Genomic DNA, 18,043 nt, shown 5'->3' with positions numbered 1-18,043 from the left:
ATGCCTGAGCTATGAAGACATGTTTGCTGCAAGGCTAAAAATTAAAACGTGAACCAATAGCTATTATGCCACACATGCATATTTGTAATGCCGTCGTTCGACCTTCATCTGGCAAATTCCATTTCTTTAATTTTCACACGTTTGCACTAATTTCCCCGGCTAAAACCTAAATATAAAGTTTCATATGGGTTCGTATACCCTACATTTTACATTTCATGTCTGTAGACTAAAAACTGACAGAGGAATTTGGTAGGCAGAATTATATCTATATATGTAAATTCGCATTCCTGTCTGTTTGTTTGTTTGTTTGTTCACAAGTTGATTAATATACACAAAAGAAAATCGTTGCACTTTGACCCCTTAACAGCCAAATTTCTGGATTACAAAGATTTTCTCAAATCTCAGTACCCTGTATATCAAAATTCGAGTTTGTAGACTTAAGATTGACAGAGTTATTGCGCAGGGAAATGTACACACAGACACGTTCACTTATCAGCTCCTATTTTCGGACAAGAGATCTTTTAAGCTAACAATTTGGCATTGAGTTAGGGACGGCGTGTGAAAACTGTCTTTATATTTATATCTTCATAACAGGAATCCGGCCCAAATGAAATTGTTCTTGGTCAATGGAAGGGGTAAACCTTCTATATTGAGATGATCTCATTTTAACTTCAATTTATCTTCATTTTACTTCAACACACACACACACACACACACACACACACACACACACACAATTTATATTTCGTGGGTAAACAAATATATATATATATATATATATATATATATATATATGTATGTATATATGTATATATGTTTAAAGAAAAATAGAAAAACCGAATGAAATTATTAAAAAATCAACGTTTCGTCCTTATTTCAGAGGACATCTTCAGGATAATTGAAATAAAAATGTAAGAAAAGAAAAAGTCATAGATCGTGCGAAAAAAGACAGTTTTTAAATCCTACCCATGTCGGGAAGGACAAATATGTGTGCGTATGGGAAGGTTGGGTTGTTCGATATCTATATATACACTTTTAAAAATGCATTAAAATAAATATGTACATTTTTTTTTTCTCTTCTGCAAAACTACTCATTTTCCTGAAACATTCAAGGAAAAACGGCTAGCCAGGATCCACCCTGATACCTTGCTCTTTGATTATTATTTTCCCTATGCTAGTTGTTAAATGGTAGAAGCCTTTTCTTTGCGTAATAGTATTAGTATTCAATATTAGTGCTGATTCTAAAAGTCTTCTTTTAGCTCTATCTATCACGTATTTAATAATTTTCGCTTGATCTAAATTAAATGAGTGATCGTGTTCTGCACAATGGCAAAAGAGTGCATTTAGGGCGTTACCATTCCTTATATCTCTTCTGTGCTCGTTAAGTCTTAATTTCAATTTTCGTTGTGTTTCACCTATGTACGCTTGTTGACAGTTGTTACATGGGATGGAATATATACCGGCATCGGATGTGAGGGTTTTGGGAGAGTTGGTAGTTTTTAATGTCTGTTTTATGGTTGAGGAAGTTGTTTGTATCAGGTGAAAACCAAGTCTATTAAGAGTGTCGTAGATTTTTGTATTTTTGGTGTGGGTGGGAATGAAAAGATGTCTGTTTAATAGTGAGGTATTTGTTTTATTTTTCTGTGTGTTTATGTTATAGTGTATTTTCGTAGCTTTTTTCTTTGCGTAAGAAATGAAATAGGATGGATACTGTAGTTTTCTCAAAACATTCGTAATATATTGAAATTCATCATTAAGATATTGGGGACTGCATATTCTAAAGGCACGCAAGAAAAAACCAATAATCATGTCCGTCTTTATTTTATCATTGTGGTGCGAGTAGTAATGAATATAGTCGTTTTTGTGTGTGGTCTTTCTATGTACTTTGAAACTCAGATCGGTTTCTGATCTGATGAGGAATATGTCTAGAAAAGCTAGGGAGTGGTCTTGTTCGGATTCATGTGTAAAATTTATAGATGGTTCCACTGAATTTAATTTATTTCTAATTTGTTCTATTTGTGTGTTTTTAGGGAGAAAAATAAGAATGTCATCTATATATCTAAAATATGTGAAGTTTTTAGGAAGTCTGTGTTTAAAAGAGTTGGTTTCTAAGAATTCTAAGAATAAGCAGGCTAGTACATCACTAAGGGGGTTACCCATAGGGAGTCCAAATTTCTGTCTGTAGTAAGAATTATTAAATTGAAAGTAGGTTCTATCAGTGATGAGTTTTATGATTTGTATTAGTGTATCTGAGGAAAAAGGTAGATCGGCTTTAATTTTGATTAAGTGCTTGTGGAGTAGATTAAGGCATTTTTTGATTGGAATATTGGTGCAGAGGGAAATTATGTCTAAACTATGCATGGTTTTATTTTGCATGTCCATATTTTTTATTCTATTTAGGAGGTCACCAGAGTTTTTGATATGTGAAGTGCTGATGGTGCCCATTAGTGGAGTTAAAATTTGGGCAATAGCTCGTGCTAATTTATGGGTGACGCTTCCAATGTTTGATATTATAGGTCTCATAGGGACGTTCTCTTTATGTATTTTTGGGAGGCCGTATAATATAGGAATAGTGGGGTGGTATTCTATGTTATTTATCCATTTTTTATCATTTCCGATAAGTTTCTTTACGGATTTATTAAAAGTTTCGAAATCTTTTTCTATTGATTTTAAATCTATCGGAGTATATATATCTCCGTCTGCCAATAGTGTGTGCATTTTCTTTAGATATAGGTCTTTATCTATTATAACTATACCACCTCCTTTATCGGCTTGTGAAATAATAATGTCTTTATTTTTTGTTAAAAGTTTTAAGGCATCAATGTATCTTTTTGGTAGTGCTAATTCTTGAGGTTGGGTAGTTGTTAAAGCTATTATCCCTTGTATGAAGCCTTTAGTAAAATCAGAGTCCTCTTGTCTATAATTTTTTAGGGTTGTGTTAGTGGTGATTTTCGAATGCTTGCCGGTAGCGAATTTAAGACCGAAACTGAGAGCTTCAGTTTCAATGTCCGAGAGTGGTTTGGAAGTAAGGTTTAGAATAAGGTCTGGACGTCCCAAAGTTTTCCATTTGCTGTTTTTTATCAATTGCGCAAGTTTGTTATCCAATTTAAAATTATGGCGTGTGTTAAATTTTTTGATAGATCTGTAAATGTTCTTAATTGATCTGGGTGTTTTCTTGTAATTTTGTTGATAATCAGCAATTAATGTCCTGGCTTTCCTTGAATGTTTCAGGAAAATGAGTAGTTTTGCAGAAGAGAAAAAAAAATGTACATATTTATTTTAATGCATTTTTAAAAGTGTATATATAGACATCGAACAACCCAACCTTCCCATACGCACACATATTTGTCCTTCCCGACATGGGTAGGATTTAAAAACTGTCTTTTTTCGCACGATCTATGACTTTTTCTTTTCTTACATTTTTATTTCAATTATCCTGAAGATGTCCTCTGAAATAAGGACGAAACGTTGATTTTTTAATAATTTCATTCGGTTTTTCTATTTTTCTTTAAACATAACGTCAACCACCGCTGGTATTTTTTCATTCCTTATACATACATACATACATACATACATATATATATATATATATATATATATATATATATATATATATATATATATATATATATATGACTTGGTTGCTATCAGCAAGAATCAAAACGAAAACATATAGCTTTCTATCCTTAGTCGTTAAGTTTAGTTTTTAAAGTAGAAATGACGTCATGATGTTAAAATTTGAGACGGTAATAAGCAAATTCAGACCCAAGCAAGTAAGCAAGGACGGCCAGACGGTCCACAGGGTTTTATAATGATTAAGATGTTTGATATCTCTGAAACCTAAAACCGTATCCACATTTCAACCATTTTTTCTGTAATCAAGCAAATGTTTCCAACGAGAAATTCGAAACCTTTCCGCCTCTGTTTATTCAACAAGAAACGCCCCCAGCACCTGCGTATACTTGCGTATAATAAAGGTTACAAAAATACTCATGTAACGTTCAAAGTAAGGCCCGTATGGTTGCGGGTTATCCAACATCTGGGCTTCCTAAATTTCATAAGATCGCCGCCCTCACATTAACAGCACAAGGAGTTCGAGAAACATTTAACACGCTTTCAAATGGAAAATGACGCCATCTCCAGGCCAATAATTGACGGGCGTATTCTCGAATTTCAATGTGCGTCTCTCCGAATACAGCTTGATCCTAGCGAACGAAAGAGGTCCCAAATTTCTGGCCTGGGGAAATTTCAATATATCTTTGCAACAAAGCAACAACTTTATGTGTGGAGACTGGATTTATTTGCTTCCCCACTGAGCAAATTAGGCACAAGGCCGTTTTTTTTAATGTGGAGAGGGAGGGGGACCAGCTCCCGAGAAGTGGGAAATGGGAGCTGGATAGTGAGAGTCTGCTGGTATGTAGGGTTGCCCCTATATGTTCCAGAAGATTGCCGCAAGGGCAATGGTCTTTAATTGCAGTATCTGCCGGAACAGATCTTGGTTCAAATGCCACAAAGTAGGGTTGGATCAAATACAATTGTATTTGTATTTCAATTGTATTTAAATACAATTTTAATGTAAAAATGAGAAAGATGAGAGAGAGTACTGTAGAAAGAGAACGTGAGCTTGTGTGTTCACCACATTGAAGCCCGTGTGTGGTTTGTATGCATTCACGTTTTAGTCAAACCCCAAGCCCGGAGGCCGAGTGAGTTCTGTGGAGTCCCAAAATAGAAATTGGGAGCAAACAGATCCGTTCCACGTGGAGTTGTTGTCAGTCCAAGATTTAAGAAGAGAGAGAGAGAGAGAGAGAGAGAGAGAGAGAGAGAGAGAGAGAGAGAGAGAGAGTGTGTGTGTGTTGCCAGTTTAACCTTTTATAAACTCGGTCACGTGACTGAGAGCTGGCTTCTGATTGGACAAGCCAGACAGGGTTCAAAACAGAGTCGCCAACCTGATAGGTCTTGAACCGTCATCTAAGCTTCAACCTCTGTCCCATCGACGAAATCTTGCATCCTTCTGCATGTTCTACAAGTATTTTAATGGTGGATGCTCCGACGAACTACAGGCCTTTGTGCCCCCTCGACGTAAATACATCCAACAAACCCGACAAGCAGCAAAATCCCACCCCTACAGTAGAGATCCCTAGATGTAAAAAAGCCTTCTACTCTAATAGTTTCTTTCTTTCCCAGAACTGCTAGACTTTGGAACTTCCTTCCAGCCCCTGCTTCCACAAGTGTAATGTGAACAGATATCTTGCTGCTCAACTCCCTACATAATGTCCCTGCAACTTATGTCCCTGATAGTAGCCCACTGCAGCAAAGTGGCACTGTGCCTTATGTGGGGTGAAAATGTAATAATAATATTAATAATAAAGAAAACACATTTAAAACTAAACAATAATCAGAAGTGGTGTGTGTGTGTGTGTGTGTGTGTGTGTGTGTGTGTTTGCCTCTGTGTGTTCGTATGTGTGTGTGTGTGTGTGTTTGTGTGTGTATGCCTCTGTGTGTTTGTGTGTGTATGTGTGTGTTTGTCTGTGTGTGTTTGTGCGTGTATATGTGTGCGTGCGCGCGCGTGTGTGTGCGCGCGCGCGAACCAATACAAAACAATTAAGAGAGTTGTTTACAAACGATGCATTCATTGGACAAGCAAGTCTCCGTCTTTCTTACAAGTTCGACCCTTTCCCAACAGCCTGGCGCCATCTTGACCTGAAAATAAGCGGCGGAGGGGGGGGGGGTACGTTAAAGATAAGCCGAGTAGAATTTGAGTCGTCGTCCACTCAACATACAATTTCTCTATTCTACGTCTTATCAGCTCCTATTTTCGGACAAGAGATTTTTTAAGCTAACACTTTGGCATTGAGTTAGGAACGGCGTGTGAAAACTGTCTTTATATTTATATCTTCATAACAGGAATCCGGCCGGGTGGCCACACCCAAATGAAATTGTTCTTGGTCAATGGAAGGGGTAAACCTTCTATACTGAGATGATCTCATTTTAACTTCAATTGTTTTTGGCCAATGGACGGGGAAACCTTTCTATGCTAAGGCAATTTCTTTTTTGCACACTATCAGAGTGCCAGTGCCCCCTCTTGGGAGAGCTGGTTCTCCACACACACACACACACAAACACACACACACACACACACACACACACACACACACTTATATTTCGTGGGTAAACAAATATATACATATACATATATATATATATATATATATATATATATATATATATATATGTATGATAAGATTAATGGAAAATAGTATTTAGACAAAATAGAGAAATAAAAAGGAACAAACCGAGTTATGTGTTCATCAATGTTTCGTCTTTATTTCGAGACTTCCTCTGGATGAATATATATATATATATATATATATATATATATATATATATATATATATATATTGCTTTGTGTGTGTTTGTGTGAGAGAGAGAGAGAGAGAGTTCCTCATAGGTTCCGAAACGGCCGAGCTTATCTTTTGAAAATTTCAAACAAGGATAATTTATATGTCTGGAAATGTTCTTATAAAATTCAGTACATTGTTGCTATACATCTTATGAGATGACTGACCAATTGTTATGATTTCAGATTCAAATGAACAGCTACAGCTGGAATTGGAATACACCCTACTAAAGCTTGATAATTTTCAAAAAAAATACTATCTGGGCGTGAGGACACTTTGTTACAAGAAAAGGTTCCCCTTTTCTTGTAAGTAAGAGAAGAAACATTAGACCGAGATTCGAACTTTGTAAGCCAGGTTCAGAAATAGATTCAGAAATGGAATGTGGAATTTCGCATTGTTCAATTTCACATAAAATAGTTTAGATATGTTGTTGGAAAAGGAATTTTGATTGTTCAATTCTTTTTATGAAAACTGAATTAAAATAAGGTCAGCTAGAAATTAAAGAACAATGCAATTTAAATATGTTGAAAAATAGGTTGGGGAAAAAATAGGAGTAAGAATTCTTTGTCTGCAGAAATTGCTTGGAACTGAAGTGTGATTTCACATGATTAAAATCCGAAAATTGGAAAAAAATTCAATATGGCGTAATGGAAAAATAAAAAGGTATTTGCAGCTTCTCTTCCAATTTTCGGATTTTTACCATGTCAAATCACACTTCAATTCCTTTTGACGGATTGATTGTTGCTATTTCTTCTGATGAGTTAAGAGCATAATAGATGCACTGATTGATATGATAATTAAGTGATTGATTTTGTGCTACGAAACAGATACTGTCAAGAATTGTAAATGTCAACTGAATTGAAGGAATAAATTATAAGATGGTCAACATCATGAATTTTGGAATATAGTTTTTTTGTCATTTATTCTTTATATTGCTCTGTAGTTACATTGAGCTTCTTAAATAAGGATTGATATATATTATAAGAAAATATATTTCTACACATATATATATTTGGATTTTACTTGTGCAAATGGAAATTCAATTAACTTTCTTGAAGCTATATATTTGAATTTTACCGTCACTGGATTATTTATCTTCCACCAGATTATCCATTCATGTGTAATCACTTTTTTCTTCACCATATTCCCTCTGCTTCACTTTTTTGTTTTCAAATAAGATCTTTGACTTACTTGTTGTTTCATCAAATACTTTTGCATGCAAAATCCGATCCCGCATTTTGCTAATACCTACCCTCTCATGAGAAGGAAAGTATTTATTCGAAACTCTGCGGATTAAGGACTATCCACTTATCTAGTGTTTCCTTTTCAGATTAAATATGTTTTTAACTCATTTCAAAGCGTTTTTTAACATGTTTTATTAACTGTTTGCTCGTATATATATATATATATATATATATATATATATATATATATATATATATATATACTAGCAGGCCGCAAGGCATTGCCTGGTCGTAAAATATGTATGAATATTATATTTTAATTCCTACAGAAACTAAGACATATGCAAGTGAGTATTATCTGTGTTTTTAAACAGTGTTCTTTCTTGTAAGTAAAAAAAAAAATATTCGAGCTGAGATCGAAACGAAAACCTAAAAACAGTGAATCAGGTACAAAAACCATTCGGCCATGCTCTTGAAAAAGTGTTTTCAAATCGACTTATACTTAACATAAATGTTCTGAAATATGAACCATTCACGCATGCGCAATCGTAACATAGTTAGCAAATAGAAAAAACTTTGGCGACACCTACATACCAATTTTTGAAATTTTACCCCTTAGCAGCTCTTTTTTTCGGATGAAAAACTTCTAAAAATTGTTCACATGTCTGAATATACCAAATTTCAAGTCGATAGATTAAAACCTTGTTGAGTATATAGTTGAGAAGCGTCCTCACTTTTATATATATATATATATATATATATATATATATATATATATATATATATATATATATATACTAGCAGTTCAACCCAGTTTTGCTTGGGCCCTATGTACTGTTAATAACTTTATGTGCATATGTATATATATATATTAAAAAGTTTTACTCATGTCCAGGTAACCTACATCTAAAATTTCAAGTGATTAGACCCAAAATTGACCTTTTGGCAGCCAAATTTTCGCAGAAAAACTGATTACAAAGCTTGCTGCATGTCTGAATACCCTTTATGTAAAATTTCAAATGTTTAGACCCAAAATTGGCTGAATACTTTGCTGGAGACCGCAAAGGTCAAATCTTTTGAATTTTGACCCCTTGGTAGCTTAATTTTCGGCCAAAAACCGATTAAAAAGCTTGCCCTATGTCTGAATATACTTTATGTAATATCTCACATGTTTAGACTAAAAATTGGCTAAGTAATTTGGTAGAGACTGCAGAGGTAAATTTTTTTAAAACTTTGACCCCACTTTTCACTCTTTAATATTTTTTTTTGGGGGGGGGGCTCAAATCAAATTATAAAGTTAGATGTCCAAGTAACCTGCATCTAAAATTTCAAGTGTTTAGATCCAAAATTGTCGAAGGAGTTCGGTAGAGTTTTCAAAGGTCAAATCGTTGAACTTTGATCCTTTGGCAGCCAAATTTCTGGCGGAAAACCGATTAAAAAGATTTTCCCAAATCTCAAGACTCCTTATGTTAAATCTCGAATCTCTAGACCGAAAATTGACAGAGTTATTTTGTAGGGAAATGTACACACACACACACACACACACACACACACACATTTTCACTTTTATAGATATATAGATAAATAGATAGATTATTTTATTCAATTAAGGTAAAAAAAATTATCAATAGTCGCAGCAATAAATGTATTGTTTCAGTTTAAAAAGACTTGATCAGGCGACAATTAACTTCCAATGCCATTCTTATGATGGAAATGAAAATTTTCATTAAAAGACTGACCTCGAGTTAAACTTTGAAAAAAGGCCAAGCTGCTTCAACAAAGGCCAAATTCACAAATTTTGGCCTTAAAAAGGCTAATCTGGCAACCCTGGACAAGAATATGAAAGTGACCTCCGTGGCTAAGAGATTAAATTTAATTGGCTTCTTCGTGTGGGTCGGTTGAGAAGAAAGTTCTTGCGGAATGTTTAATTTTGATTTCAAATTATAATACCTTTACTTTATATATCATTTAAAGGACCTTTTTCACTCTATCTAATCGTTTAAATTACAATCGTTTTAAAACAATTATGTCTTCTTTTCAGAAAGTTGAATACAAGATGAGAAAAAGCAAATTTGCACAATTTTTTAATTCAAGCCAGGCCAGAAAAAGTGCTGAAACAGCTCACGATATCAATGAAGCATTTGGCCCAGGACCCACTACTGAACGCACGGCACAATGGCGGTTTAAGAAATTAATTAAGACAACGATGAATTACATGAAAAAATGGTGGGATCCTTCTATCGATCCAGTAGATATCTCACTGCTGATGCAATTTTCTATCTATATAAGAGCCAGGTACGTCCAAGGATGGAATACTGTTGCCACATCTGGACGGGAGCTGCTAGAAAGGACTTGTCCTGCCTTGATAGAGTTCAAAATAAACTTTGTAGCCTCGTAGGGGATGTCCTTTTCTCTTCCCTACAACCCCTATCTCACAGAAGAGATGTTGCGAGTTTGTCTCTGATGTATCGTTATTTTCATGGAAAGTGTTTGACTGAGCTTCAATCTATGGTCCCCCCCCCTCGCCAAACTTTCACAAGAAACACTCGTCTAGCTGTAAACACTATCAATAATTTCCCCCACTCTTTATCTGTGCCTAAACCTAAACGTAGATTCCATGAACAAAGCTTGTTTCTTAGAACTGCACGCCTGTGGAATTGTCTTCCGTTTTCCTGCTTTCCGGCTGACTACAATATGGTTGTGTTCAAGTCTAACGTAAATAAGTTCTTGATGAGCTGTTATCAAATTTACCGAATTTTCATTACTAATGATTACTATATTGTCCAATTTCTACTGTACACTCTTTAACCCTTATCCTTGAGTGGCCTCTTGGCCTTGATAATGTGGCGATGCCTGTGTAAAAAAAAAAAAAAAAATTAAGAGCCTTAGTCAAAGCAAATCCATCCACAACTGTTCGAGAATTTGCTTTTGAATTAAACGATAGACAACGATTTGCAACCACTTGAGAGAGATTGGAAAAAAAAATCTTGATAAATGGGTGCCTGATGAATTGAACGACAACCAAAAGAAATGGCGTTATAAAGTTTCATCTTCTCTTCTTTTATGCAACAAGAACGACCGGTTTCTCGACCGGATTGTAACTTGCAATGAAAAGAGGGTTCTTTACGACAAGCGGCAACACTCAGCTCAGTGGTTAGACGCTAGCCTAACTCCATGACACTTCCCGAAGCAAGAGTTGCACCAAAAGAAGGCCATGCTGACTGTTTGGTGGTCTGTGACTGGTCTCATCCATTACAGGTTTTTTTAATGTAGGCGAAACTATTACGGCGGGAATGTACTTTCAACAAATGGATGAAATGCATCAGAAACTTCGACAACAACACCCAGCATTAGTCAACAGAAAAGGCTTGATTCTCCTCCACGACAATGCCCGAGCACACGTTGCTAAACTGACTCTGCAGAAGTTGAACGAATTAGGCTATGAAACTCTGCCTCATCCTCCATACTCTTCAGATCTCTCACTTTCCGACTATACTTTTTCAAGCATCTTTACAAATTTCTGCATGAGGAATGCTTAAAAAAACCTAAACGATATTAAAAACGCCTTCAGCGACTTCATCGCCACCAGGAGGCAACATTTTTACGTCACTCACATGAATACACTTTTTTTTTTTTACATAGGAGTCACCACTTATCAAGGCCTGGAGGCCACTCGAGGATAAAGGTTAATTAGTGTACTGTAGTCAATGGGACAATATCATAATAATTGTTAGCAGTGGGAATTTGGTAAATTGGATCACTCAAGGGAAACGCCCCATCAAGAACTTGTTTACGTTGGACTTGAAGATGATCAAAATTGTAGTCAGTTGGAAAGCAGGAAAACGAAAGAAAGTTCCACGGACGCGCTGTTCTAAGAAAGAAGCTTTGTTCATGGAATCTGCGTTGACAAAACTGATGGTGCTTCTTTCAACCAATAAATTTTTGTTTGAGCCGAGATATGTTCCTATTTACAATGCCTCCCCATGGGACAGAGTTAGACACCAGGGTCATTTTTTAATGTGGATAAAAGGAACAAAAATAAAAATTATCTCAGTCGTGAAGGATTTCTCCTCCACTGACAGAGAACAGATACTACACTTTGATCTTGATCCGAAAAGTTAAAAACCGCAGGAAATTTCTTGTCAATATGGAGGCCAGGTGCGAACGCAGACCCCACAATTTTATTATACCATCCCTATTTAAGTTAAAACATACTTATCAAAGTATTCTTATGTGCATCTATATCAAAAACACTTGCAAACGTTTTTTTTGCAGACGCAGACCCCACAATTTTAATGGACCACCGTTCTGCCAGATCAAACATACCCATTCCTGTGTCTCGATACATCTTCTATCATTATATGTGATCAGTTTTTTTTACAATAGTCAACGATATAGGAGCCTATTCGTGACCAGACACACACACACACACAGCTTTATATTATAGATTTCAGAATAAAATTATCTAACAATCAACTGGTATGGAAACCTGTGATTATAGGTTTTACAAAATATTACTGGCAGTAATATTCTATAAGTACTATCTCATCTAAATAAAAATTGCTCGATATACAAGATAGAGCAAATAGAATATTTCAAATGTATTCTTTGTCTTACATAGAATAATAAAAATCTTTTGATTTGAAATTTAACCATTTCACGTCATAAACTTTTAAATTTATTGAATGACTAAAATTATACACATATATATATATATATATATATATATATATATATATATATATACTCGTAGTTAAATTTAATATTGAAATGTTAATTTCGTTCTATGAGATGAAACTACATGAAAATTTGCAGGCTTTCTGAAGATCATAATTAATATTTTATGATAATTGGTAAAAAGAACCTACATTTTCAAACCAATAAAATATGCCCACATTTGCCTAAATTTGTATATATAGTGTGCTGGCAGGCTAGCTTCAGTTTTGCTACTTCAGGATGAATTTTGCTTAGGGGTTTTCTTTGCTTGGTTGTCTCCCCTGCGGCCTTGCCAGGCCACTAATACATTAGTGATGGGATGATTCGAATATTTTCCCGATTCTGATACAATTACTGATTCCAAAACTTTGAAAATATTTCAATATTTGTCTATATATTTTTTAAAGAGGGATCGGATTACTATAAATACCCGTCTAATATGTGCATATATATTTCGGAAATGTAAAAATAAACTTATGGGTAAGAGAAAGTTATAGACTTTAGTTGCAAATTGGAAGAATCGTTTTTGGCGAACAATTTTTTCCGATAAAGTTTCAATTCTCGGTTCTAATTTCGATTAAACGTCCAACATTACTATATATATATATATATATGTATATATGGTAATATAATATATATATATATATATATATATATATATATATATATATATATATATACACAATCATGAGGTTATTTGCTCAGCAACCGAAAAGGCTAACATGCTTGCCAGTCGGTTTGTCTCAAACTCCACACTGGACCCTTCCAACCACCCCCTACCTGAATTTCCTATGCGGACAGACACCACGCTAGACGATCTGAAAATCACCCCTGCTCAGGTGCATGCTATCATAAAAACCTTGACACTTCAAAAGCATGTGGACCCGATCTCATCCCAGCTGTGCTATTAAAAAAGTGCTCAGCCGAAGTAGCTCCAGTTCTCTCCAAACTCTACAACAAATTCCTTAATGAATCTTGCTTTCCGGTCTGTTGGAAAACTGCTTCTGTGGTACCAGTATTCAAGAATTCTGGCGAAAGAACTGACCCATTAAATTATCGCCCCATTAGCCTCCTCCCACTTTTTGCCAAAATATTTGAGACCTTAATTAACCATACTCTAGTCCGGCACCTTACACATGCTAAACTTCTGACTGACAAACAATATGGATTTAGACAAGCCCGTTCCACAGCAGACATCCTAACTGTAATCTCTGAATGTATATACCATTCACTGGACAAAGCGGGGGAGGGCAGAGCGGTAGCTCTAGATATATCTAAGGCTTTTGACAGGGTATGGCATGAGGGTCTCCTCAGGAAGATTAGATCATATAGTATCACTGATAGAATACTTAACATAATTAAATTCTTCTTAGATAAGAGAAAAATCCAGGTTGTCCTTGACAGTCGTACATCTAAACAATATGATATAAATGCAGGAATGCCTCAGGGGTCTATCCTTGGACCGCTACTGTTCCTGATATTCATAAATGACCTCCCCGACAAAATTTCCTCTGAGATGGGTATATATGCTGATGACACCACACTCTATAACAGGCATGACAGGGAAACAAATGAACACATATCTAAAGAAATGGCAGAAACACTAGCGGATGACCTCCAACCTGTAGTGGAATGGGGACAAAAATGGATGGTCACGTTCAATGCCGCCAAGACTAAACTAGTTTCATTCAATAATTACAAGAAACCTTCTCTACCACCTATAGCAATGGCCAACGACTCTTTATTTGAGAGTACATTTTTCAAGTTCCTTGGCCTAACGTTCACAAGAAACATGAGTTGGAACAATTACATCAGGGGCATTGCCAGGGCCGCTGGAAGGAAGGTGGGCTCTCTCTACCGTGCTAGAAAACTAATAACACCCGAAAGTATCCTGTACCTCTATAAGGCAACCATTCGCCTATGTATGGAGTATTGCTATCATATTTGGGCTGGTGCATCGGCTACTAGTCTCTCGCTCCTAAACAAGGTTCAAAAGAGAGTCGCAAATCTGATAGGCCCTGAACTGGCATCTAAGCTTCAGCCTCTGTCCCATCGACGAAACGTTGCATCCCTCTGCCTGTTCTACAAGTATTTTAATGGTGAATGCTCTGATGAACTGCAAGCACTTGTGCTCCCACGACGTGAACATTCTCGACAGACCCGACAGGCTGCAAAATCCCACCCCCACACTGTAGAGATCCCTAGATGTAAAAGATCTTTCTACTCCAGTAGTTTCTTCCCCAGAACTGCTAGACTTCGGAATTCCATTCCAGGTCTCTGTTTCCCCAACTGTACTGACGTGCAGAAGTTCAAGTGCAACGTGAACCAACATCTTGCTGTCCAAATCCCAACATAGTACCCCAGTAGTTGTTGCCCCTGATAGTAGCCCTCTACACCAAAGTGGCAATGTGCCTTGTATGGGGTGAAAATGTAATAATATATATATATATATATATATATATATATATATATATATATTAAAACTGGTAATTAGTAAAAACCTGAAGAGAGTGCTCAATACTATTGCAGAGCAAATATGTGTTTTATTTATTTTATTACCGTTTTATCTGTTTGGTTACATATGCTTCGGATCATGTTTACGATCCAACAGCCTCATCAGGCCTTACAGAAAACGATTTTCTGTAAGGTCTGATGAGGCTGTTGGATTGTAAACATGAACCAACATCCAAAACATATGTAACCAAACAGATAAAACGGTAATAAAAAAATAAAACACACACACACACATATATATATATATATATATATATATATATATATATATATATATATATATATTAATGTTGGGACAATTAGTCGGAAGCGGAATAAGGAATTGAAAAAATCAGAACTTTTTGGAGTATCAGAATCGGAAAAATGTGTGCCTATTTTCCGATGCCAAAAACGATTCTTTTAATTTGCTTTTTTATTTGATTTTTTGTAAAGAAAATTCTTTCTACCGCTGATAGTAATACTAAAATAATGAATATTTATTGATTTTAAATGATTAGTAAAACTAAAATCGATAGATCATCCCTCACAAGTTTATCTGCATATTTAACATGTTTTTTTTTATGGTAATCGTGAAAAATAACAACTTTCTAGTTAAATATAAAGAGATTTATAAAGAATCGGAATCGGAATCGGTAACTGTATTGGAATCAGGAATTTAATACGGAATTTGTAATTGTATCGGAATCGGAAAAATATTGAAATCGTCCCATCCCTAATATATATATATAGAGAGAGAGCGAAGGATCGGTCGAAAATTATGTGTTTTTGAATGAAACATTCTTGTTTTTTTTTTTTTTTTCAAAAGACTTTTTGTATTCCTACACGTCAACACATAGGAAATGAATACAGAAAAGATATAAACATTCATATATTTTTCGTTTTGATTTTTTATTCATACAGATTTAAATATATATATATATATATATATATATATATATATATATATGATAGATAGAGAGAGATAGATAGATAAAGAGAGAGAGAGAGAGAGAGAGAGAGACGTGTGCGCGCATGCGTGTGCCATTCCTTTATGTCACATCCGCTTACATTCCACAGCAACGTGAGCGTGAGAATCGGTTGGCAGGTGCAATCTCTAATGCATAACAATGACCCCACCCAAATTTGTTAGCTTATCTGCAGGACGTTCTCTTTTAGGGATATCTATTTATTTACCAAGCTCAGTTATGTCTGGAGCAAGACCACCAGTATGAAGCAATTCCAGGTATTATATAATATAGTTATCGTTGACCAATGAAACAAATACACGTCTATAAGAAATATTTACTTATTTATTTATCTGGTATATATATGATTATCGTTTATACAGTGTTTATTCAATATTTTTTCCCTGTTAATACAAATTTTATCTGGGTTACCGATATATATATATATATATATATATATATATATATATATATATATATATATATATATATGATGATTGCAACGTCTTGTCAGACGAGTGCCACTCCCTCAGACATTTAAAATCCATGATTTCAAACGTCTGAGGGAGTATCTATACAAATATGATGTTACAGAGTCTTTGCTTTGTACGACAGCTAAGTCTCTCTCTCGGTTCAAAATGTTGAGATCCAGCAACAAGCAAGAGCAAGATAGCCAGCAACAAATTAAACTGCAGACCAGCTTAATGCGGGTACTGGTCTTCCGCTTTATGGTTTTTTAAATCAGAGATTTGCTTCTCCTAGAAAGGTTTCCTTCACCACAGCTTACGAGAGCCCTCTCTACCCCAATACACATATACACACACACACAAATATACACGGTGCTAGTTGGCCGTTGACCCAGAAAAAGAGTTCATTCGCCCTTTGGAAGGTCTTGTTTTTAATCCTTCAGGGAGACTAGCTGCCCTCCTCACCAAACAAGTCTGGTGGGGGAACCAGTTTAGTCGCCGGTGACCCAACCATGAGGCAGGTAGTACTGGGTTACATGGTACCAGTAGCATATGACATGACCTGACATATATATATATATATATATATATATATATATATATATACATACATATATAAATTAAATGTTTATTTTTGAAATATTGTTAATTTTAATGTACACCGTTTTCGTTTAACTGGTTGAAACTGTTATGATAAAAACTGAATCACCGTTAATTTCGAGCACAATGTATCTATTTTATCGGTGCAGGGCATATATAGTACAAAACTTTGTTGAAATTCAAAGACTTACAATTTTTTTTTTTTTTCATCAGAAGAAATAGCAACAATCAATCCATCAAAAGGAAATAAAGTCTAATCGATGCGAATCGCTTTCCCAACAGCACGTTTCTGCCCTCTTCTTTTCCAATTGACCACACCTGGCCTCTCACAACTCTTTTCTCTCTGCCCCCCCCCAGGGAATTTTCCCCAGCTTTTATATCCTCCTATCTAGAAAAAAAAAGAGGAAGAGACAGAGGAAAAAATAGCTTCTCCCATCATGCCCTGCCTTCCCAAGATGTCCTTCGTGTATATAAATGAGCTAGCCATCCTTTCTTTCTTCTTTCCCAAAGAGCGATGCAGATACGCCTGGTACGTTTTTTTTTTTTTTTTTTTTCTAAACATATACCCCACACGCTCCCCTGATCTTCGGGATCAATAAGACACTTCATAATCCTTCATCCAAGCAGGCCTCCTCCTCTCACCTCTCACGTTGAGGCGTCTGGGGGAGAATTTCTTGGGGGTTGACGTTTTCAGGTTTACTACAGACATTCTCGTCGAGTTGTAAAGAACCACAATGTGGGGCTAAGTCGAATTGGGGTGAATCATTAACTTCTTTGTGGATCTCAACTTCCTCCTCTTCACTGCCATCACCACACACTGGCAGGGTTACACGACGCAGGTCTAGGATATGCCGGGAACGCCATTCACCATCACGTTGTTCTTTGACTGCGTTCCCGTTACGACCCCCCTCCCCCAGCGAGTGGTACATTTTGTATTGGGGGGCTTCATCCACACCTCCTCGCCCACTTTAATGGTAGCTTCTTCACCCTCAATTCCTACCATTTTGTTGCACAAATGCCGCCACTTATATGCGAAGATGGCTCTATGAGGCACAGTTGTCTCATCTTGTCTAGTTTTTGGTGAGATGTTGTACCAAAACACCGCCTCCATGGGTGAAATTTTGCTTTTTTTCGCAGCAGCCTTGATGGTGCGATGATTCCTCTCCACTATTCTATTGCCACGTGGCCGATATGCTGCCCTAAAAAATTGCCTTACTCCC

This window comes from Euprymna scolopes, chromosome 44, assembly GCF_053919585.1.
Source record: "Euprymna scolopes isolate OS-2025 chromosome 44, ASM5391958v1, whole genome shotgun sequence".
NCBI classification, from domain to species: domain Eukaryota; kingdom Metazoa; phylum Mollusca; class Cephalopoda; order Sepiida; family Sepiolidae; genus Euprymna; species Euprymna scolopes.
Note: the sequence above shows the minus strand (reverse complement) of the source record.